General features: G+C 40.5%; 1 protein-coding gene across 7 annotated transcripts in view; it reads left to right on the forward strand.

The window, feature by feature from the left end:
- lpp (LIM domain containing preferred translocation partner in lipoma) overlaps positions 1 to 24,669 on the forward strand; it is a 169,161-nt gene that overhangs the window by 14,516 nt on the left and 129,976 nt on the right. For 6 of the 7 annotated variants that reach the window (XM_034140870.1, XM_034140864.1, XM_034140863.1 and 3 more), the window contains one exon: positions 12,245 to 12,284. The gene's annotated coding sequence lies outside the window, so the exon portion shown is untranslated. Of the gene's footprint in view, positions 1 to 4,121; positions 4,141 to 12,244; positions 12,285 to 24,669 lie in introns of those variants that run through there. The other variant, XM_034140869.1, reaches the window with a different exon arrangement.

Here is a 24,669-nt window from a genome sequence, read left to right on the forward strand (position 1 = left end):
AGCTCGTTAGCTCAACTATAAACACCTGTGTAATGGAACACGATGATGTCATCACTCCAACTGACAGCAGTCAGTTCTAACTGTTCATTTCATACTCTCTCTCTCTCTCTCTCTCTCTCTCTCTCTCTCTCTCTCTCTCTCACAAACTCTCTCTCTCTCTCTCTCACTAACTCTCTCTCTCACAGACACACACTCTCTCTCTCTCTCTCTCTCTCTCTCTCACACAGACACACACTCTCTCTCTCTCACACACAGTCTCTCTCTCACACACAGTCTCTCTCTCTCACACACAGTCTCTCTCTCTCACACACAGTCTCTCTCTCACACACAGTCTCTCTCTCTCTCTCTCTCTCTCTCTCTCTCTCTCTCTCTCTCTCTCTCTCTCTCTCTCTCTCTCTCTCTGACACACACACACACTCTCTCTCTCTCTCTCTCTCTCTCTCTCTCTCACACACAATGTTCCAAACGGCCCAAAACTTCACAGGTTTGGTAACGATGCAGCCATCAACGCATCTAAGCGTATTATGGGGTGTCATCAAATGCCGTTGCCATGGCGACAGACCACTCGCCATGAAACACGATGTCGCTGTAAGTCCAATGGACACGGTCCAATCGTCCCCCCAATCTTCACTTGTATATCACCGGTCCATGCCTCAACAGCTCTACGCCAAATCTGAAATGTCACCATATGCCGTTTCCATGGAAACGCATCCCTCGCCATAAAAGACGATATCCCTTTAACTCCTATGAAAATGTTCAAAAAGTGCTCAAAATTCACATGTGTGCTAACAGTCCAGCCGTGAAGACATCGACGAGACAGTTTTGAGATTTCTTCAAATGCCGTTGCCATGGCAACACAATGCTCGCCATGAAACACGGTTTTCTCATAACTTCAGTGAAAATGCTTCAAACGGCCCAAAACTTAACAGGTTTGGTAACGATGCAGCCATCAACGCATCTAAGCGTATTATGGGGTGTCATCAAATGCCGTTGCCATGGTGACAGACCACTCGCCATTAAGCACGATGTCGCTGTAAGTCCAATGGAAACGGTCCGATCGTTCCCCAAACTTCGCTTGTATATCACCGGTCCAGCCCTCAACAGCTCTACGTCAATTATGGGGTTTCTTCAAATGCTGTTGCCATGGCAACACAATGCTCGCCATGAAACACGGTTTTTTCATAACTTCAGTGAAAATGTTCCAAACGACCCAATACTTCACAGGTTTGGTAACGATGCAGCCATCAACGCATCTAAGCGTATTATGGGGTGTCATCAAATGCCGTTGCCATGGTGACAGACCACTCGCCATTAAGCACGATGTTGCTGTAAGTCCAATGGAAACGGTCCGATCGTTCCCCAAACTTCGCTTGTATATCACCGGTCCAGCCCTCAACAGCTCTACGTCAATTATGGGGTTTCTTCAAATGCTGTTGCCATGGCAACACAATGCTCGCCATGAAACACGGTTTTCTCATAACTTCAGTGAAAATGTTCCAAACGGCCCAAAACTTCACAGGTTTGGTAACGATGCAGCCATCAACGCATCTAAGCGTATTATGGGGTGTCATCAAATGCCGTTGCCATGGCGACAGATCATTCACCATCAAGTTAGTTCAAAAGTTTGCAGTTCAAATATTCTGCTGCTTTTCCAAGCCTTTTTACTTTATTTTCTTCACTCATCACACATTCAAGCCCCCAGTGTTCATGTATCATTTCAATCTGAATTATTCACTTTCTTCTTACACATTACATTTCAGCATAGCAGTTTAGCATCAGCTTTTCAGCATAAAGCATTCCCACTAGCAATTTCTTCAGGAATTGCATTCTCTAGTTGTATATGATGTCAGTCAGTTGCTCTTACTGATTAACCTCAATTGGATTTCAAGCTGAATATGGAAACAAACAAACACAAGTAAAAAGCCAAGACTTAACTAAATGGAATCCATGTATTCATGGTGCTACTAAGAGCACTAATACAGTAAGATTTAGACTTTAATGCACTGCTAATGCTATTACAAGTATATAGGCAGAGGTGGTGGGGACTTCCACATACATGTTGGTTTGTCACAGCATAAAGAGAAAAGCTTCTTTATGTCTCCACATGTGCATTTACTTGCACTATTCTCATGTCGTGTCTAAATGCACAGGAGGTTAAAGGTTATGATCTGGGTTTAATGGAGTTGCCCCAGAATCGACTTCATTAATGGATTATCCAATTGTATATGATGTAGCGTGCATTGTGGATCAAGTAACAAAGTGCAGCCACTCTCCATTGACACTCTAAAGACGGCTGGCTTTTTATTTGAGCTCGCTGCATGCATTTTGTTTGAGGTTGCATACTGTGAGTTTTAAGCTGAGGCAGAGAGGAACCTTACGTGTCAGGTTTGAGGTTACGTGTGTTCATATCAGACAGATCCAGTACATTAGATGCATTCATCTCTTAAATCCCTCCACTGTCCCAAGTTTCATTTGTTGTAGAAGCATCAATTTAGGAAGAAGCACACAAAGCAAAGCCCTAGATGTGTCCTGCCACCTTTCAGAGATAGCACTTGTTATCCCGTTGCTCTGCTGTGTGTTTTTTACATTAGTTTTCCTGCTAATGATAAAAGCTTTTAGAAACAAAAAAAGCTTTCCCCCCCCCCACACTTAGTAACTATATCTCAATAAAAACATTTATTGTAAATATTTAATTTCCTCTTATGTCCAGACAACCATAAAGCCTTTTTAATGTAAGTATGGGGGCGCTTGTTTTTATCCTTTGTGCATCTCTCGTGGTACTTACAGTTTGTTTAGCTTCGTTGTTGGGATAGCATCGTTGTCATGATGATTGTTTGCTGAAAACAGAAAAACAGACTTTCTGTGCAAGTATCAGTTCCAAAATAAACATATTTTCAATTAATCTGTTCAAGAAGGAGAGAATACAATTGAAACAGAAAAGTGTCACTAACATTATATCCTGAGATAATTGCATCTAATTTAGTCATATAACATAAATATGCATAAATATTTTGAACTTCATGTTAATAATTCAATACATTGCTTTTGCAATTTGCAGGATAAGTATTATTGCGTATGTGCAGTTGTCAGCGGACCAGGAAAAAAAAGCATGCCTCTACCACATTCTCTGGTCATAAAAACAGAGTTTTAAACAGGTGAAATCTCAAAACCCCCAAGCTAGTGGTTAGGTGTGGTTCCATGTGACAAGTCACATTTGATTAGATCCATTTATGTTTCTGTACGTCCTTAAATGCTGGATCCAAAGGCATCACAATTATATTTCAACAGATAATAGAGGCATGTTTTTCGAGAAATTCGAGATACCTGAACTATCAAAACAATGTCCAAAACCTGTAAATGAATTTTATTTTTCACTGTGTCTTTAAGCATATTTTCTTTAATGCAACATTTCCTGTATTCGTGGTGAGATCTGCTAGTCCATAGAGCTTTTGTGTGGTAAATGCAGCTGAAGCATAGTGAATCCCATCTTTATGACACTGTTGTAATGAAAGCTGAGCCATAGTAGTAACCATTAACCAGTCATAATCTGTGAATTGACTGCAATATCATACATTGACAATGCCATTTGCCATATTGATATAGAACATATTGGTGTATTAAAGTTACAGATGTATTGTTTGATGTCCACCATGAACAGAGAACTTTGACACAGCCTCATGCTTTAGAGCAGGAGGGTGCAGATGCTTTATGAGAAGTTTAACTTCTTTGGAAATACCTGCCCGGAGCCTTTTCTGTTGCCATTATTATGACTAAAGCACTGCAAACTAAAGTGTACATATTGGCACAAAATGTTAAAGGAAAGAGTTCTCAATGACATGACATGTTCAGCGCAGTACAGCGGCAGGCCCTCACAGACTTATCAGAAATGAATGTCAAAGTCTAAAGGGTCTGTGACGGTGGACTTTGGGTGTGCTCTAATGCAGACACAATTATGTCATATAAGGTTATAGAGGCTCGATGTTCAGGCTAACAGTCTGCAGCAGGCATAGCGGTGTAATCGAGTTAACAAAGTGGTGACAGCAGCAGGCCCAGGAGACGCTGGACCAATACAGAGACTGCACAGGCCCGGCAGGCAGGAACTGGGTCAGCTGAGACCCAGTGGAGGCAACCTGTGGGCAGGTGAGGAATGACACACTGGGAAGACTTCCAGAAAACACTGCGAGGTTAGGGAGGGAGACACTCAGAGGCTGTGTGTGTCTGAAACTGGAGAGGAAACAGGGAGATTATGCACAATAATTGTTGCTGGTTTAGTGCTATGTTGATCAGTTAGTTAGTTAGTGTGATTGTGTGACTTTGGTGTTCTAAAGGGCTAGTTCAAATTGTAATTAAAAAAAACAACTAACCGGTCGACGAAGTGGAAGACCAGCGTGTTCTACAAGGTCAAATTATTGTTCTGTCAAAAGAGCTTAGTTGTTTAAAGAGACAAAATCACCTTTTAAATTGTATTGGTAGATGATGAAACTTCCAGGATGATTCAGTCATTCAGAAAATTCTACTCCTCTTGATGATTACTCACATCTACAAGAGGAGTCAAACTGGGGCTTTGAAAGTCCCTCAGTCTGGGAGCCTGCTCACCTTTAAACTAGTCCAGGTGAAGCGCTCCTGAGCGGGTTGCAGCTCAGATACAAATCAGAGGAGCCTTTCGTTTCCTGTGCAGGGTATTTCCTGCACTCTCATAAGCCCTCAGGCACTTTCCTGTAAGCCCAGCGGAACTATACCTAGTTCAGGAAAGGTAACGTGCACTAATTCAACCTGAACATGCCTTCCACTCTGCTGCCATGCTGGAAAGACTGGTTATAAATACACCATAGAGCCCAGGATAAAGGCCACAGTATTTTCAGGGATATGTATTTTTTATTGGTTTGGTCTACCTTTACAGATGGTAAACATAAGGCCCAAATCAAGCTGTCTATTGTAGGAGCACTTAGAAAGCATGTGTCCACACAGGAATGATTGGGTCAGCTCTAGTAAAAAAGGAAAATCATGAGAACTCAAACACATCACGTTAAGCCCATAAAAATAGCAGAGTGAAGCATGAACACGAAGATGAAGGTTAGAAGAAGGGTGTGACGCATGCTCATTTGTTTTTCAGTCTCTTTCAAGCCTGTCCATCATCACCCGATAAATAAAGACCTTTACAGGGCCTAAAATGAGTGTCTTTGACAGATTGTGTCTCTTTAGAAATGTGTTAATGGTCTAATGTACTTGGATGATCACTTGTGTTTGATAGCAAATTGCTCCATCTGAATGTTTAATGGCTCTGATAATTTGAGTATTTAGCTCATTGTGTCTTTTTCCCTCTGTCTACACGACTGAAAATAGTTTTTTTTTTTTAACCTGCCATAATTCACAAACGCTACACTCCTTGGACATCATTTTTCATGAAAAACGTAGGAAAACCTCTACTACGTTGAAAAAAATAAAAGAATTAAGCAAAACATTTTTACAAAATGCCTCTTGAGGGCATGAAGTGACAAAGATATTCAACAGGTCTCCATTAAAGAGCCTGTGACACGGGTTTCCCCCATCATCCAAACCCATCAATTTTAGTAAATATTGTCCCCTTGAAACCGTTACTGAACTGATTTGGGATATTTGTACTTTGATAACCATTAATCTCCCCTTCAATGTTGACCATATTCTGGATCTTCTCGGGGATTCTTCAAATCCCGCCAAATTATGTGTGACGTAATTGCGGGCCAAGAGCTCCAGCGCACCGTTCCGGATCCCAGCATCTGCATGCAAACGCACGATGGCGCACACAGCAGCAAGCTCAGACAGCGATGACAGTTTAATTTTGAACGTGTCTGAGAGCTCATATGAGGCTGAAGGATCGGAAAGTGATAGTCATGACATCGTAGACGATAGTGGCTATATGCCCTACAGATTAGAACCATATGCCTCTGAGTCTGAATCGGATGAAACGAAGTCCGAGTCGGACAGTGGAGACGACAACCCGCCCGACGATCATGTGATACCTCTCGATCTACAACGCTTGAACAATATGGAATGGTTTGTAAACTATTTTATTTACGGAGTTTGACTAAATAACGATTCTGTTTTAAAATAATGGCAGTGGACAGTAATCAGTTTTATCTGTTAGAAGTTTAGGAATTAGGTGCGTCAATATGGGCGATAATACGGTCATGTAGCCAGTGGCGGACTGGGACTAAAAGTCAGCCCGGGACTCTCGACTGGCCCACTTCGGTACCGCTAGTAAATTGTCAACGGGGGGAGTGGGGGATGTGCTAGTGACTTATCCGACCGGCCCACTTCGGTACCGGCCCATCGGGATTCGTCCCGATGGCCAGTCCGCCACTGCACCCAGCCCAGCCCACGTAAACTGTCAACGGGGGGAGCCTCGCTGCGGGGAAACGGTGGACCTAGTGTCCCGATCGGAGTGGGAATAATAATAATAATCATGATCATAAATCATAATCCGTGCATTTTATCCATTAATTTCCCCAACATTGTGGCAAAAAAACCACACGTTTAATCCACGTTGGTGTACTACAACTACAAAAAGCATCGGTTTGTTTTTTCATCAGGAAATGCAGACCAGCTCAAACAAACGATTTGTAATCATCATCCTCACGATCATTTAATGTATCATATGTTCGCCGAATTGACATGAAAGCACTAATAAATGTAGTTTAAGCCACTTGAGTTTACAACTACAAAAATAATCGGTTTGTTTTTATATCACATCCGACGGGAGGAAATTCAGCAGCTCTCACTACCGATTTTTAATCCTAATTTAATCATCATCTTCACCACGATCATTTATGTTTATGTTCGCCGAATTGACATGAAAAGCACTAACAAATATGAATATACTGTAGTCAACTTCATTAAAACGTTATTAACGTGCCTAAACTCAGTAATTCACAATTTCTACGCATGACAACACACTTTATACGTGTTTGGCTCTCTCGCCGCACAGTGAAGCATTCCCGCATTGACGTCACTTCCGGCTTCCCCCAAAACTTCAGAATGAGTCGAAGGAATTTCCCCGCGATGTTCGAAATTATTGATATTTATCGGAACGGTATCGCACCTTATTTTTTAAGCTGACAGTTCGAGATTACTAGTAGCCCAATATTTCATTGCACAACAGTTTTTGGGAGGCTGTCACAGGCTCTTTAAGGCCCGTTGTAAATTCAGCCTGATCTTTCATCAGAGCACCAGCTGCACACCTTTAGTAAATCTGCCAAAAATGCCACATTATTGACCCGAAAGTGCACAAAAAGCAGACTCCGACGCTCCTCACGGTCCTGACATGCACCATGCGTTGAAATGTTACCGATAGCTGCTACCGTTTTTAAACTATAGTTAGAAATGTAAGAGGTTTATCTCTCATTCAGAACAATAGAAAGGCTCTCCTTTCACTGCACATCTCCATGGTAACCTTTGATCTCTGGGCTCACACACACAGGTGTTTGATAACGTCGTCACCTCAAACACATAGACTGGAGTTTAAAGACTGTCTCAGCCTATTATTTTCTGTCTGATGGAGACTTCATACTGACTTCAACATGTTCCACATTTTTCTATACATTATTGGTGACGTATGGTTTTAGTTCAAAAGTTTGCAGTTAAAATATTCTGATGCTTTTCAAAGCGTTTTTACTTTCTTTTCTCTTCTTAACCTGTTAAGCTTCTTTTTTTTTTTTTTCACGAAACTGTGTCTCAGGGCTTCTTAACATTTAACAACCTATTAATGTGTCATACCCACTTAACAGGAAGAAACCCAGCTAACTGACGATATGAACCATTTTTACCGAAACGAAACACAAGGGTATTACCAAGCCTCTGAATTAGCACTGAGCGAAAAAATGCTAACGCACTTAGCACAGAACTCACAGTAGAAATATTGTATTACTTATCGAATCTGCAAAAACAATATATCAGATTAAAGCTGAGATTCCACAGATTCTAGAGGTATAAGTATCATCACTGTGCGACCAAAACTCAGGGCAGCGAAGGCAAACCCAGACCACACACAACGTAGCTTTACGGAGCCAAAATGGCAAATATGTCTTACCTTTGCTGTTTTCTGATCAAAAGTTGTGTTCAATGGCATTAAAACGATAAAAACGCTGCTGAAGGTTAATCCAATGTGTCTGTGTCACTTTGAAATTATTACTGATAATCCATCATTCCATTTTTGTCAAAAACGGAGATTTCATATGTGTGCGAGAGCTACAACCCAGCTTCCGGTTTTGGGCATGCATCACTCTATTCACCAATGGTAATGTTTAGATGGATTTTAGGAACTTCCCCTCGATTGTATTGGCTCTAATGGTTCAAAAGAGGTGTCAATCATCAAAATCGACCAATGGGTTCCAGAGATATGGAAAATCCACCCAAATGACCCCAGAAGTGTTTTTTTTTTCTAAATCTCTCTAAAAAGCTCAAATGTCTCTTGTTTTGCATCAATCTTGATACAGGGTACTTATTATATGTTATAGTTTGGATTCCTAAAGCTTTTAGTCTACTATCCCATCATTCAAGGGTGGTTTTCACTATACAGTAAGTAATGTTTTTTTTATGGACGGACACTATAATTTACATTTTTTTACTATGTTCAATATGAATTTACTTTAAAAAAGTGCCCCAGTTCTGATTGGCTGGGCAAATTGCAAACCACGCCCCGTACAACTCTGAAATGTTTTGTAGAGCTGCCATTTTATTATCCTGGCATTAGCATTATTAGCATTAGCATTCGCCCAGTGCACAAACGCAGAGAGACTAACTTATGGCAACACAAAATAAAACATGGGAGCGGTGGAGATGAGGAGGTGTCGGCGTTCCGGCGATTTACTCGGAAGGCTTCAGTAGAAGCTGCTGGGACTCCCAGGCTATACATGTTGTTGTTTATACCTTTTTTTAAACCTTTTCTTTTAAATATTAAGCTTCTTCACTATTTTTCCTGCTCTTCCAGTTTAACATTTCACTTTCAAGTTTTTAACAAAGTCATTGCAATGCATTTGAGCTGTAACAATTTCATTCAAATCATTTCACTTTTCTGCATTTCTCTGCTAAGTTCAGCAACACACTGACTTGGTCTCTGTAGCTACAAGCAGCTACCATTCAGCTAATAACATATTCAGCTTTTTCTGCATTTTCAGCTAAATTCAGCAACAAATGTACACAGTTTACAGCATTCGCACGCATTTTCTGCAGGAAATGCATTTTCTAGTTTAACCTAAGTTACCATAATGGATTTGCCATTGACTGAAATTGGCTCAATTTATTTGACCACACGTTTTCAGAACGTTATAAAACCCTCATGTCACAACATATTTCAAAGTGTATGCAGAGCGAGATTTGAACATGTTCAATAGAAATGACAATAATTGTACGGACATTAGAAGCAGCACTGTTGTCATCTTTCTGAATGCAGAGTTTAGGTGATGACAAATTAGTTTTGCAACTGTCAGAAAAACATTCCAACATTTATAAAAAGGGATTTGGAAAATTACTGATGGATCCTACATTTCCATCCCTACAGACATGATACACCCTTTAACACTTTCCAGGGATATTGTTCTCTCTTAATAAATGTCTATACATTGGGGAAACCATAGAAAAAGATGCTCATCGTATCTCAAGAACCTGCCTTTTTACATTTTGTACAGTGAAAAAGTATTTCAGTCAACAACACCACTCTTGTTACTGCCTGGTATACTTGTGTTTGTGAGAAACAAATATTTGCGAGTTAAATTATCTAAAGCTGTTGAATAAAACTCGATTAAAATAAAAAAAAAGTAAACTATTATACATTTGTGTTCTTTTTGATGAACACAAATGTATTCTCTTGTGGTTCAAGTTCAAATATATTACAAAACATTAGCCACATAGTTATAACTGTACATTCATAAAATCCTCTAAATGATGATGTCAACAAAGTGAGAATGTTTTTCACTGCTGTTTGCATCTGACTGGCTTCAGACTGAGAGACAAACACAAACCATGAGCCCATCTGACCTGCGAGAACACATTCCTTCTGGCCAGACCACCGTCTTACACTCCTCTGTCTGCTCCCGCTCCAGATGTTGAGCACACAATGTGCAGAACACTCTGTGTGTGTTTGGTTGTGTAGCTCAGAGACTGTATGCCTAAGATCAATCTCATTTAGTGGATACGCTTCTCAGGGGAGAGAACAGATCAAAGCTTTTGGTCAGATGTTGATGCTGCTGTATATCAGTTTTTTTTTGGTTTGGTTTGGTAACACTCACATTACTGGGTTTAATCTGTGGATTTCTGGAGTGTGTTTGGCAGTTAATCTGGCTGTGGTGGTTAGAGGCTGTCTGTATGAGAACGGCTGCAGGAGTGGAACTGCATGTTCCAGGCATGCTCAAAGAAAATATTAGCTCTCAGTAAATCTACTCTGAGTAAATGAAGGCATATACAAAAAATATCCAACCTGCATAGGAATCGTGCTCAATTTAGGGGAAAACAAGCATACAGGAAGCAAGGCATATTTCTTTATAGTTAATAAGGTCCTCAGCTAACTGCTTCTTTCTCTGGGACTTTGTGGGGATATGTGGCTCGAGGGTTTTGGTAACCAGAAGGAGTCTGGCCGTGATGCTGATACTCGTTGGGGGCTGATGTTGATGTTTTCATTCTTCTATAACTTTACTAGAAAGATACAGCTTTTATAGTCAAACATACAATACATATGATATATATGGTAAATATAAAACTGTACTCAGTTCCTCCTTTCTGCTGCTTTCACCATGCTGATAAAAGACAACAAAGTGCTTTTTGAATAAAATAATGAAAGGAAATGATTGTGTACATTCTTAAACAAATTGAACATTGTAGTTGAAGAAGTAGAGCACTCTACTGATACAAATGTAACTCTAAAAAGGGCAATACTATATCAGTCTAAAACCTGTTTACTGTGTAATGTGGACACTGTGATGACAATAAAAAAAGAAAAAGATATATATTGTGCAGCTTTTGATAAAGCTATTGAGTTCTATTCATGCATTCTCTTTACTCAACAAACATTAACTGAAGAACATTTAAACTTCATTAGGTTATTTTTAGGTTTCATTCATTAACATTTCCACATTTAATAGATATAGTAATAAAGAGAAAGGTTCCCGACCTGTGGTAACATATAAACCAGTCTCATATGCTTAATACTAAAACTGCTAATTGAAAGTATAACAGTTTGAGAGGTGAAATCATCAACAACTGCATTTTGAATAGACTCAGAATGAGACTGCATGAAAAGACGCCAAAACAAAAGGTGTTCATCAACACGGTGTCCCCGGAGAGACGTGTCCCCTGCCCCCCCGCTGCTGGTTACTTTCCTCCCAGGCCGGATACTCACTGGAGAAAACAGCTCCTCGGAAAATAAGCAGCATATGCTAGAACAAGGAACGCCAATTCAAAAAATACTTGTTCCTTAACATGAGCGCAGCGTAAAGAAACTGAAGGGAAGTTTAGAAAGGACTTAGTTGTCTGTTGCAAATTCTCCAAAACATTGTATTATACTTGCGTACTCAAAAATGGTGAAGGAGGAATGGATAACAATCCCAAACTGGCGCCCACCCACTAATTATGGTGTGGGTACAAAGAGATTTTTGCCATTCTAAAGGGAGAAGGGGAGTGTAGGTGTATTCATTCCTGTTTCTTCCTGCTCCCTCAACTTGGAAGTTCAGATTTAGAAAAATAGACCCCCCTCCCTCAAAAGAAAAGAAAAAACAAGAACTGTCACATTGACTGATGCCACTCTCGTGTATCTGTGTTCCCACCACTGCTCCCTGTAGTATATGCCACACTGTGGCAATGTGGGAAACTGACAATGTCAATTTATCAGAACAAAAGAATTCCTCAGCAAGAGGAATACACATCTTCGGGCCCTGGAGACAAAAATCATTCCACCCCCACCCTTACCTGTATCTAAACAGAATGTAGGACATTCACAACACCAGAAATAGAAATTTCACTCACAATTATCATTTCCGAATGTATCCCCTGCAGTCAGAAGTTAGGATCTCACTTTAGGAGTTAGAGCTGCACTTTAATGCTAACTTTCTCAAAGTAAACAATGAGAGGCAGCAGGATGAGCAGCAGCGGCAACCAAAGGGGGGGCAGTGTAAATAAAGTGTTCTGGATCCATTCTGCCCTAAATCATTGTCTCTCAGGGAAACTTGACTTTTTTTATTGAATTTGAGCTGTATAATTATGTTGTGTTTCTTTCCAGGTGTCTGATCCTGAAGTCCCCACCATCACTTCAAATTTGGGTAAGTGCTCAGCCTAGTTTTCACCTCCTTTCTTTGTGCCATTAACTAATCTCTTGCCTGTTTTTCTTTTCATTCATATTATTCACCACCTTTTTCTTATTCGCAGACAATATAAGTATATATATAATGACCTTAAGTTGAATTATCCTTACTAGCTAGATATTTCTCTGTGTCGTCGCCTAGGCCCAGTCTTTTCCACATCTCACATGAACATCTCTAAGACTTGGTTGGGAGTAATCCTGAATCCACTAAACATTTTCTTTCCACCATTCCCTCTTTCCTACACTTTTCTCCAAATATCTTAATATAATGATAATAAAATGATTTAAATGTTTTGAATAATTTGCATTATATTTTAGATCCCATTTTTTGACCATGCGGAAAATCTGCCATGTGGTGCAACTTTAATGGGTTGCTTGGAAATAGTTATTTCTCTGTGAATGTGTGATGATTCATGCTTAAATATAATCTCATTTGAAATGTATCATCTTAATAGTACATTAACTAGGGTATATAATGTCAGTAGTGGTCATTAAGAGCTTTATGTTGCAGTGCAATGCAGACATTCAACCAGAACATTCCATATTTTGGATCTAAAGTTTTCTCTTTTTTTAATAAATCGAAGGCTTAAGGTAACTTAACTCTGGTTCTTATTTAAAGAATGTTTTGTAAAACCAATCACACTATAGCCATTTTCATCAGATTTAAATGTTGAGATAATATGTTCCATCTCAAATATTTTGTTGTATTGAACTGTAAATTCAAGATTCAAAGGCTTTAATATCACATGCACACTAGCTACAGTGTAGAAATGGCAATGAAAATCTGAAGTCTCAAGCTCCTCCAACAATGCAACATAGTTATATAAGACATAACACAATAAAACAAATACAAAAATAAAAATAGTGCAAGAAGAAACAGAGTAGAATAGAATTGTGCAGATTATGTTGCAGACCAATGTAAAGTAATTCAGAAGATGAAGTAAACTATATACATGTCAGCAAAATAAATAATGACAATAAGCTGAATCATGCAGAGAATGTTGGAAGTGACCAAGTACATTCAGGAGTCTATACACATGTAATAGAATAAGATATATACAAGAACGGAATGTAATATTCAATATTGTACAGTAAAATACAATTAAATACTGTTTATTACAGTGATAACTATTTCAAATAAATAAATTGCAAGATGCAAACGGATGAATGTTATGAACCCGTGTATCTACGGTCCATTTGTTTTTCTTTATTGAACAAGTAAACGGAAGAGCGTCTGCGAGGCGTTTTTGCTTTTTACCTTACTAAATGGTCAAATGGTCCTAAAGACTTTCCAAGGTGTAAAAATGCTGCTGCCGGAGTACTGACTGGAAGTATTGCTGATATCAACCATCCTCTTAAAATACTCTGTCCAACAATATCAGTCTCATGAAGAAAGGTTTTTTAACGCTTATTCAAAATAGCAGAGAAACATGCATTCTTGTTCTCAGGAGGGGACATTGACAGAGGATTATTGGAAAAGTACACAGTAAGTACTTCATAGTACATGTGGGGGTAGTTTGGAGGGCACAATGGTGTTGAAAGCTGAACTGTAGTCAATGAACAGCATTCTCACATATGTGTTCCTGTTCTTCGGGTCCAGGTGTGAGAGGGCAGTGTGGAGGGTGAGGGCTATGGCGTCGTCTGTGGACCTGTTTGCTCTGTAGGCAAACTGCAGGGGGTCCAGAGATTCAGGGAGGGAGGAGGTGATGAATAATTTGACTAACCGCTCAAAGCACTTCATTATGATGGAGGTGAGTGCTACTGGGCGGTAGTCGTTGAGGCTGGTAGTTATTGTCTTTTTGGGGACAGGAATGATGGTGGAGTGTTTGAAGCATGTGGGGACTACAGACTGCAGCAGGGACCTGTTGAAGATGTCTGTGAACACCTCTGCCAGCTGAACTGCACACACCCTGAGTAGTAACCTTCGGTACCACGTCATTGATGCATTTCCCAATGTAGCAAATGACCGTGTCCGGGTGTGTGTTGATATTGTTGTCCTCAAACACACTCCAATCCATAGATTGAAACCAGTGCTGCAGAGCTGAGTCTGACTCCTCACTCCAGCGTTGTATAGTCCGTGTCACCGGTCCGTCCCGTTTGAGTTTCTGCCTGTAAGCAGGCAGCAGCAGCAGTGAGATGTGGTCTGATTTGCCGAAAGGAGGGCGAGGGAGAGCCTTATATCCATGTCGCAAAGGGGAATAAACATGGTCCAGTATGTTTCCCCCGCGCGTCGGGCAGCTGATGTGTTGGTAGTACTTCGGCAGGACTTTCTTCATATTAGCGGTGTTAAAATCCCCGGCGACAATGAAAGCCGCCTTTGGCCGTGAAGTCTCTGTCCTGTCGATCACACCGTACAGCTCGTCCAGTGCTGTGTTGTTGTCGGCGTGTGGCGGAACATACACTGCTGTAAGCACAACCAATGTAAATTATCTTGGCAGATGAAAAGGCCGGCATCCGATCATGAGGTGCTCTAAATGAGGAGAACAGTCTGGAGAAATAACCCCCATATCCGAGCGCCAGTTATTGTTCACCATAAAGCACACACCACCTCCCTTACTTTTCCCTGAGTTCTCCCGTTTCCTCAGCCTCACTAGCCCTCCGGCCCGGGACCCCCGCTTTGTCTTCCTCCTGCGCCGCTTAGGTATAGCAGCCACAACGACAGGTAGCCATGGCGATTTCCCATTGTCTTTTCTCGGTGATAGACTGCTGTCAACACAGTTTTTGAACTAGAAGTTCCTCTCTGCTATATTGTATAGCAGAGTTGGTGTGGTAGGCTTGCATGTTGCAGACAAAGTTAAAAGCACACACTGAAATGTTAACAAACACTGAAATAAAACGAAAAAATTATTGTAGAGAAGCCAAAGACACGGCAGCCATCATTACAGGCGCCATTTTTTCATGAAGCATGAATTGAACATGTGAACACGCATTCTGGCCCTGCAACAGCTTAACAGTTGCACAAAAGAAATTGTGTATTTCTGTAATTATGATGATTCAATATACAAATACTTTTATTTCACACTTTTATTTGATTCCATAGTTCTTTTATTTTGCACATGATTGAAAAATGTATCATTGAGTTATTGAATATGAGAATGTTTTACAGTTGAAATTCCTCTGGCTATATCTTTTTGCGTAAAGTGTTGTTTTAATGACACATAGAGTGCTCCTATAATCAATTCTTGATGTTTTCAACTACATTGGTTATGAAAAACAAAAGCTCTGTGTTCAAACAGAGCTTTGTCCAGTTTCTCTCTCTTCCTCTGATGGACATGAATCACATCGCTCCAGTGTTCCACCAGTCCGGCTGAAGTTGCCTGCAGCATAGTTATGGATTGAATATTTAGTGGAGGTTCGGTCCGTATCTGTCAAAGCACCGCTTCACAACTACGTGGATTTGTGCTCGATGTTCACACAATAAACTGGACTGGACTGATCATTCTGCTGCTCTGTACAAGAAGGGACAGAGCAGACTCTTTCTGCTGAGGAGACTGAGGTCTTTCGGGGGGCAGGGGGCACTCCTTCAGACTTTTTACGACTCTGTTGTGGCATCAGCCATTTTCTATGGTGTGGCCTGCTGGGGCAGCAGCATCTCGGCTGCTGACAGGAAGAGACTGAACAGACTGGTAAGGAAGGCCAGCTCTGTCCTGGGGAGTCCTCTGGACACTGTGGAGGTGATGGGAGACAGGAGTCCTCTGGACACTGTGGAGGTGGTGGGAGACAGGAGTCCTCTGGACACTGTGGAGGTGGTGGGAGACAGGAGTCCTCTGGACACTGTGGAGGTGGTGGGAGACAGGAGTCCTCTGGACACTGTGGAGGTGGTGGGAGACAGGAGTCCTCTGGACACTGTGGAGGTGGTGGGAGACAGGAGTCCTCTGGACACTGTGGAGGTGGTGGGAGACAGGAAAATGGCAGCCAAGCTATCCTCCCTGCTGGACAATATGTCCCACCCCCTCCAGGACACCCTGTCCTCACTGTGCAGCTCCTTCAGCGACAGGCTGCTGCACCCCACCTGTCACACGGAGAGATACCACAGGTCCTTCCTTCCTGCAGCGGTCAGACTATACAACCAGCACAGCCCCTAGTAGACCCCCCCCCCCCCCCCCCCCCCACACACACACACACACACACCACAGCACAGACTATAACACCCCTTGCTGCTAAATACCAATCAACTATGTGCAATATGTGCTATATGTGCAATATATATATGCCGTTAATAACTGTGTAATTTATACCTGGCTGCTACAGTAAATCCTTAGAACTGTTACAAGGTGTGTTTGTTGTATTTTGTATTTTGTAAATTGTGTAACTTGCTGCTGTTAAATACCATCAAACTATGTGCAATATGTGCTATATGTGCAATATATACATTATATACATATGCCATTAATAACTGTGTAATATATACCTGGCTGCTAAATCCTAAGAACTGTTACAGGATTTGTATTTTGAAAAGTATGTAACTTTTTCTTTTTAACTTTCTTTTCTTTTCTTTTTTATTATATTTTTATTATAACATAACTTAGTATTTTTTTTTAAAATAGGTAACATTAAGCTGTCTGTGGCTCTTTCCTGCTGTAACGATGCAAATGTCCCCTCTGTGGGACTAATAAAGGTATTCTGATTCTGATTCTGATAACATGCAGACATCGAAATGAGTGAGCTTTAAGGTGCTTATGTTTAGCAAAGCATGCACAGTGGTTGCATACCAACATTTGATATATTTCTGAAACAGATGGCAAGGTGCTCATATGGGAACCTGAGCTCTTCTTCTCTGAATATGAAAATGTTGAACAGGTGGTCCAAAGACGCTTCCTTCCCCACTCCGGCTTTCATTAACACACTTTTATTCTTCTAGTAATAATAAGCTTACTTGTGCCCTGAGATATAGGGCAGACGAAAGAGCTGTTCTTAATTTTAATAGGCAAAAACCGGCAAAACTGTGGCCTTGATATGTATTATTAGACACAACCCTCTGAAACAACATCTTGAAGAAGCGTAGCTCCCCCTCCCCCAGTGAGACTGTTCTATGAAGCGATTGGTGTCCAAAAGTCTGTTCTTATGGAGCACGTGTTTATTTAGTGGCTATGTTTGATTACCCTTACAGTCTTATTGGCATATGTTTAGATTTGCATTCTAAGTAAGAAGTTATTTTTACTACTTTCAACCAAAGAATCATTAACAGAGTTTGAGCCTCTGTGACCTCATTGCAACAATAGCCATGTTTCTGTAAACATATTTTAAGCACATTTTGAAGTATCACCTTAGAAAAGTGTTTTGAAATGCCAAAATTCTAACAAAGCATCCTCAGTTGCACGAAACGATATGCTCTGCATACTTTGTTGTATTATTTCTGAATTTTGGCTATAATAGTTTGACAATTGAATGGAACATTTAAAATGGCGTTACATCCCTGCACTCACTTTTCCTCCTAAAATGAAGGCCAGAGTTAGAACTTTTAGAAGACTTCTGATTTTAAGATTTTAATTGCTGAGTTGTTTTAGTTAACCGGCTAAATATTGCTAAAATAATTCAGTTAAACGCACCATTGGATGTACTCTCTCAATCACTATATTTGTAATCTTTATGATATATATACAGTATATATACTATACTTTTTTCTTTAGTGTATTTAAGATTTACACTAGTATATCTTTGTTAATATACAGTATGTCCAATGAAATTTGTGTATCATATTAATACATATATATTTTTAATTGTATTAACACCACACATTTCTGGACGTTTGAATGGTTATGTAAGGAGAGTTCTTTGTATTCAAGAGGGTATCAAAAAGCAGTTTATTTATTCAAGTTCAAAATGTGGTTGTTCTGTATGAAACTCCAAAACCCTTAAGAAATATTTGAAGGTAAGCTAAGAGAAATGAGAACAGTAATGAATGCTTTTTACCCCCAACCGTACTCCCATACAGTAACTCATAGACTGCATGCACGTCTGATTGATGAGAAGGAAACACAAATGCAGTGTGTTCCATGCAGCAATGACACTGTCAAGGTGACAAAGGACAGGCAGAAGCTCCACGCAGGAGTTTCTCAGAGTGGACTGAAGCAGACCTCCTTACACGCTCCGCTGCAGCCACGGTTTGAAGTGAACATGCCGAGGATGCTTCTTCGCTTCTCCAACTGTTTGTTTGGATTCCTGGCTCACAGTTTGTCTGTTTGGGCCAGATTCTTGAAGCACACATCAAATGGACGGTTGACTAGCGAGGCAGTCTGCCAGCTGAATTTCAAGAACACTTTAGCTTCGCTGTAGAATTTAAAATACTTAACTCTTCGTTGGGCTTGACTAGAGCTGTAGCCAAACGGCTTTCCTTTACTCATTTTGGAAGATAAGGGCGTTATGTGAGTGGACAAAGTCTTCAGTGTTTGCTGGGCTCTCAGTCAAATGTATATAATGGCAACTTGTTTCAATAGCCTTATATTGGCTTCCAATGTAATACCTGAATACTAAGGTAAACATCTTTTAGTTACAGTTAAGTCTTTACTCTGATTTATCGTGTTCCCTCACATTTTCTTCTCCAAGCGGATAATCTCAACAGCATGTTAGTGTTAAAAGCGCTTACAGAACTGAAAGGAAAAATCAATGGAGAAACTCCTCCAAAATACTCATTTGTTTGGTTTTGCTTACTTGCAAAATGCCATGCCATCTTTATTTATCCTGTAAAATGATATTTCTGATTGGTAATACTTTTAGAACATCTTCTAAATGGTCTCCCAGTTTGATTTTCTTTCTTTTTTACAGACGCTACCATAAGCCAGAACCATTTTTCTGGCTGTTCATAACCTTTACATTCTATTGCCTTCCACATGCCCTGCTATGCTGTGTCTTTGTCTATATTAGCAACGTTGCAAAGTGGAACATATACCCACGTGATGTGTGACTTAAGCATTGGATAGCTGGTTCCACTGCAACAAATGTTAAAGTGAACATTGTTCTTTGAGGGTTGAGCTGTTGTCTTGTTATTGGCAGCATTAAACAAAAGCTTCCTGTCTAATTTCCATAAAACTTGGTGGAAGGATGTAGCATGGGCCGATGAAGAGCTCGTGACATACTGTTGCACATCTCAATGACTGGGAGGAAACACCAATTATTGTCCTTACTAATAGCTAGATTCATTTCTGAACTCATAAACTTTAGCAACGCTACTTTAGAAAAGTTTCCCGCTACCTTTTTATTATTTTAGAAGAATTTTACATTTTGATTGCTCTTGGAAAAAGACCAGAACATTTCTATGGTTTGTTCCGATCTTCTCTTGCCAATGTTCCAAGATACAATCAACAATCTGAGGTGTGAACCAGCATGATACTGCGAGTCATGAACATCACGTGGCATACAGACCACAGGGCTAATATTTCTCTTTCTCCTTTTCCTCATTTCATTATACTTGCTTTTGTTCTCCCCGTAAGCTACACATCTCTCCAGAGTTTCTGTCTGGCCGAGTCCAGTAGATAAGAATCGGTGAGTTATGAGGGTCGAGGTGTACGAGCCCAAATGGTCTGAGCTGGGTTACATTACTGAAATAAACAATAGTCTAGGGATTTCTTTCCGAAAGATGGGTAGGTTTTGTTGTTGTTGTTTATAGAAACAATTAAACACTTTTAGTAATTTGAGCAACCTGAGGGAACTGTACATTTAAAAATTCACTTAGTACATAAAAGCTAATTTCAGTAATGTTTCACCTAATAAGTTTAGGTTTGATTACTTTCAGATGAATTCATAATTATTTTTTCATCAGAATGTTATCCTGGTAGTGTGAAGAACACTTTGGATAGCACTTAAATAACATATAAAGTCATGAGATAATGTAAGTTCTTGTGCTTTCTGATCCAAACACCCTCATTGGCTCTACATTCCTGGCTAAAGCCGTGGGCTCTGGTCAGCCTCAGTCGCCACGGTTATGCTAGCACGTTTCCACTTTATACTTTCCACGGTCTAAAGTATAAAATATCAAATATAATCTACTCCCTCACATACAGAACAAGTTTTTCCTGCACTGAATTTTCATATTTGTGTGTAAAAAAGTGTCATTATTTGTATTGGTTTAGAGAATTTCTGCACTTTTGTATGGATTATTTCCCTGATACTGACTCTAGGCTGACTTGGAATAACATTAAAAGCAAAGTTGAATCAGTGCAGCATATTTGTTTACCTCAGTTTGTTTTCATACAGTCTGGCACGTAGAATGCCAACACTGCGAGTGTGAATCTATTTTATTGAATGGATGCGGCTCTGCTGCCTGAGCGGGGCCAGGCTGTAACCATGCAATGGAAAATATTGGTGTATTAAACTGGCATAAGAGAGAGCTATTGTACCCTTTGTTCAGCGCTCTGCAGATGTGTTTGATGGTTGCTATGATATTTACACACTGAGAATGATTTTAAAATAATGACTGTGGCTTTACATAAGAACATGGAGCACAGGATGACATTCTGCTGAGCTGTGATCACTTTCTACAAGGAAAGTGAGGAGCCTAAAACAAGTCAATAAGATGTGCTTAAGATGGGCAGATTAACTCAGCCCCAGAGTGATTAAGAGAGCTGACATAGATACCCCGGCTGGAACTTGAGAGGGACCAGTGAGTGGGTTTGGATTTAGTTTTAAGCAGCAGTGACACATAAACAGCAATAGCTATCAGTCAATTAAGCATAAATCCTTCCAATAACAACTAGTTTAACTTTGCTTTTCAATTAATCTTCTTTGGGTGTCACCAAGGGTCACAGCGCTGCAGTGTGAGCAGTGGAAGATTAACAAAAGATTCCAAACAACTGGCCACGTTATTTAACCCGGCCCACTGATGCTGCACAGATGCTCCTGGTCAGCAGGATTTCAGCACTTTGTTTTTCTGCAGGAGCAGGAAAACATCTGATTTATTTTAAGAAGTGAGCCATGGATGAATCATGGTGTCCAATTTTCAGATTTACACAATAGCCTAAATTATTTTGTTCTCCTACCAAGGCCTTTCAAGAATGTTTGGGCATTAAAAAAACATCTGTGCAACATGTTTGCCAAAGCGATCTGTTAGAAATCCCAAAGCTCAAATCCTCATCTACTGTGTAGGGGAATCTCTCTGGGATTTAAATAGTCAAATCACATTGTTTACTGTACAAATAAAGCAAATGTTATTGACCAAAGTGAGTTTTAAGCAACAAACAAGTATTATGTCTTTCTGTATACACTAGGAAATGGCAATCTGCTGCACCTGCTTTTGCTGATATCAAAACGATTCAGGGCCATCGCTATGATACTATCATATTTATTAGTTTATTGCACATATGGCAATTATTATTAAAAAATGTACACTTTATGCAGTTTTCGTAGCCCATGATGGAAAGGAGCAGTGAGATGAAAAATGTATTTGAACTTCCCCTTATTCAAAAACTAATACTAAAAAGTAATGATCTGTCAGTCACAACTGCTTCAAAATACTTACAGAAACATGAAACCAAAAACACAATCAAAATTCAACACAACAATCTAACATCAGCGAAACCTGACATCTTCATACTGTCTGATTACGCTTTCGTTATACATTTCCTTACACTTGGATATGTTCAATTGCATTGTTACTCCTCTAGTAACAGTAAACTATTAGGCAACATCCTCTTCCTCATGTCTCTTCTACATCAACATGTGTCCCCTCTTCTTCATGTCTCTTCTACATCAACATGTGTCCCCTCTTCTTCATGTCTCTTCTACATCAACATGTGTCCCCTCTTCTTCATGTCTCTTCTACATCAACATGTGTCCCCTCTTCTTCATGTCTCTTCTACATCAACATGTGTCCCCTCTTCTCCATGTCTCTTCTACATCAACATGTGTCCCCTCTTCTTCATGTCTCTTCTTCATCAACATGTGTCCCCTCTTCTTCATGTCTCTTCTACATCAACATGTGTCCCCTCTTCTCCATGTCTCTTCTACATCAACATGTGTCCCCTCTTCTTCATGTCTCTTCTACATCAACATGTGTCCCCTCTTCTTTATGTCTCTTCTTCATCAACATGTGTCCCCTCTTCTTCATGTCTCTTCTACATCAACATGTGTCCCCTCTTCTCCATGTCTCTTCTACATCAACATGTGTCCCCTCTTCTTCATGTCTCTTCTACATCAACATGTGTCCCCTCTTCTTCATGTCTCTTCTTCATCAACATGTGTCCCCTCTTCTTCATGTCTCTTCTACATCAACATGTGTCCCCTCTTCTTCATGTCTCTTCTACATCATCATGTGTCCCCTCTTCTTCATGTCTCTTCTACATCAACATGTGTCCCCTCTTCTTCATGTCTCTTCTACATCAACATGTGTCCCCTCTTCTTCATGTCTCTTCTACATCAACATGTGTCCCCTCTTCTTCATGTCTCTTCTACATCAACACGTGTCCCCTCTTCTTCATGTCTCTTCTACATCAACATGTGTCCCCTCTTCTTCATGTCTCTTCTACATCAACACGTGTCCCCTCTTCTTCATGTCTCTTCTACATCAACATGTGTCCCCTCTTCTTCATGTCTCTTCTACATCAACATGTGTCCCCTCTTCTTCATGTCTCTTCTACATCAACATGTGTCCCCTCTTCTTTATGTCTCTTCTACATCAACACGTGTCCCCTCTTCTTCATGTCTCTTCTACATCAACATGTGTCCCCTCTTCTTCATGTCTCTTCTACATCAACATGTGTCCCCTCTTCTTCATGTCTCTTCTACATCAACATGTGTCCCCTCTTCTTCATGTCTCTTCTACATCAACATGTGTCCCCTCTTCTTCATGTCTCTTCTACATCAACATGTGTCCCCTCTTCTTCATGTCTCTTCTACATCAACATGTGTCCCCTCTTCTTCATGTCTCTTCTACATCAACATGTGTCCCCTCTTCCTCATGTCTCTTCTACATCAACATGTGTCCCCTCTTCTTCATGTCTCTTCTACATCAACACGTGTCCCCTCTTCTTCATGTCTCTTCTACATCAACATGTGTCCCCTCTTCTTCATGTCTCTTCTACATCAACATGTGTCCCCTCTTCTTCATGTCTCTTCTTCATCAACATGTGTCCCCTCTTCTTCATGTCTCTTCTACATCAACATGTGTCCCCTCTTCTTCATGTCTCTTCTACATCATCATGTGTCCCCTCTTCTTCATGTCTCTTCTACATCAACATGTGTCCCCTCTTCTTTATGTCTCTTCTACATCAACATGTGTTCCCTCTTCTTCATGTCTCTTCTACATCAACATGTGTCCCCTCTTCTTCATGTCTCTTCTACAATCAACATGTGTCCCCTATTCTTCATGTCTCTTCTACATCAACATGTGTTCCCTCTTCTTCATGTCTCTTCTACATCAACATGTGTCCCCCTCTTCTTCATGTCTCTTCTACATCAACATGTGTCCCCCTCTTCTTTATGTCTCTTCTACATCAACATGTGTCCCCTCTTCTTCATGTCTCTTCTACATCAACATGTGTCCCCTCTTCTTCATGTCTCTTCTACATCAACATGTGTCCCCCTCTTCTTCATGTCTCTTCTACATCAACATGTGTCCCCTCTTCTTCATGTCTCTTCTACATCAACATGTGTCCCCTCTTCTTCATGTCTCTTCTACATCAACATGTGTCCCCTCTTCTTCATGTCTCTTCTACATCAACATGTGTCCCCTCTTCTTCATGTCTCTTCTACATCAACATGTGTCCCCTCTTCTTCATGTCTCTTCTACATCAACATGTGTCCCCTCTTCTTCATGTCTCTTCTACATCAACAGTGTCCCCTCTTCTTCATGTCTCTTCTACATCAACATGTGTCCCCTCTTCTTCACTGTCTCTTCTACATCAACATGTGTCCCCTCTTCTTCATGTCTCTTCTACATCAACATGTGTCCCCTCTTCTTCATGTCTCTTCTACATCAACATGTGTCCCCTCTTCTTCATGTCTCTTCTACATCAACATGTGTCCCCTCTTCTTCATGTCTCTTCTACATCAACATGTGTCCCCTCTTCTTCATGTCTCTTCTACATCAACATGTGTCCCCTCTTCTTCATGTCTCTTCTACATCAACATGTGTCCCCTCTTCTTCATGTCTCTTCTACATCAACATGTGTCCCCTCTTCTTCATGTCTCTTCTACATCAACATGTGTCCCCTCTTCTTCATGTCTCTTCTACATCAACATGTGTCCCCTCTTCTTCATGTCTCTTCTACATCAACATCTGTCCCCTCTTCTTCATGTCTCTTCTACATCAACATGTGTCCCCTCTTCTTCATGTCTCTTCTACATCAACATGTGTCCCCTCTTCTCCATGTCTCTTCTACATCAACATGTGTCCCCTCTTCTTCACGTCT

The sequence above is a fragment of the Trematomus bernacchii genome, unplaced genomic scaffold (assembly GCF_902827165.1).
Source record: "Trematomus bernacchii unplaced genomic scaffold, fTreBer1.1, whole genome shotgun sequence".
NCBI lineage: Eukaryota > Metazoa > Chordata > Actinopteri > Perciformes > Nototheniidae > Trematomus > Trematomus bernacchii.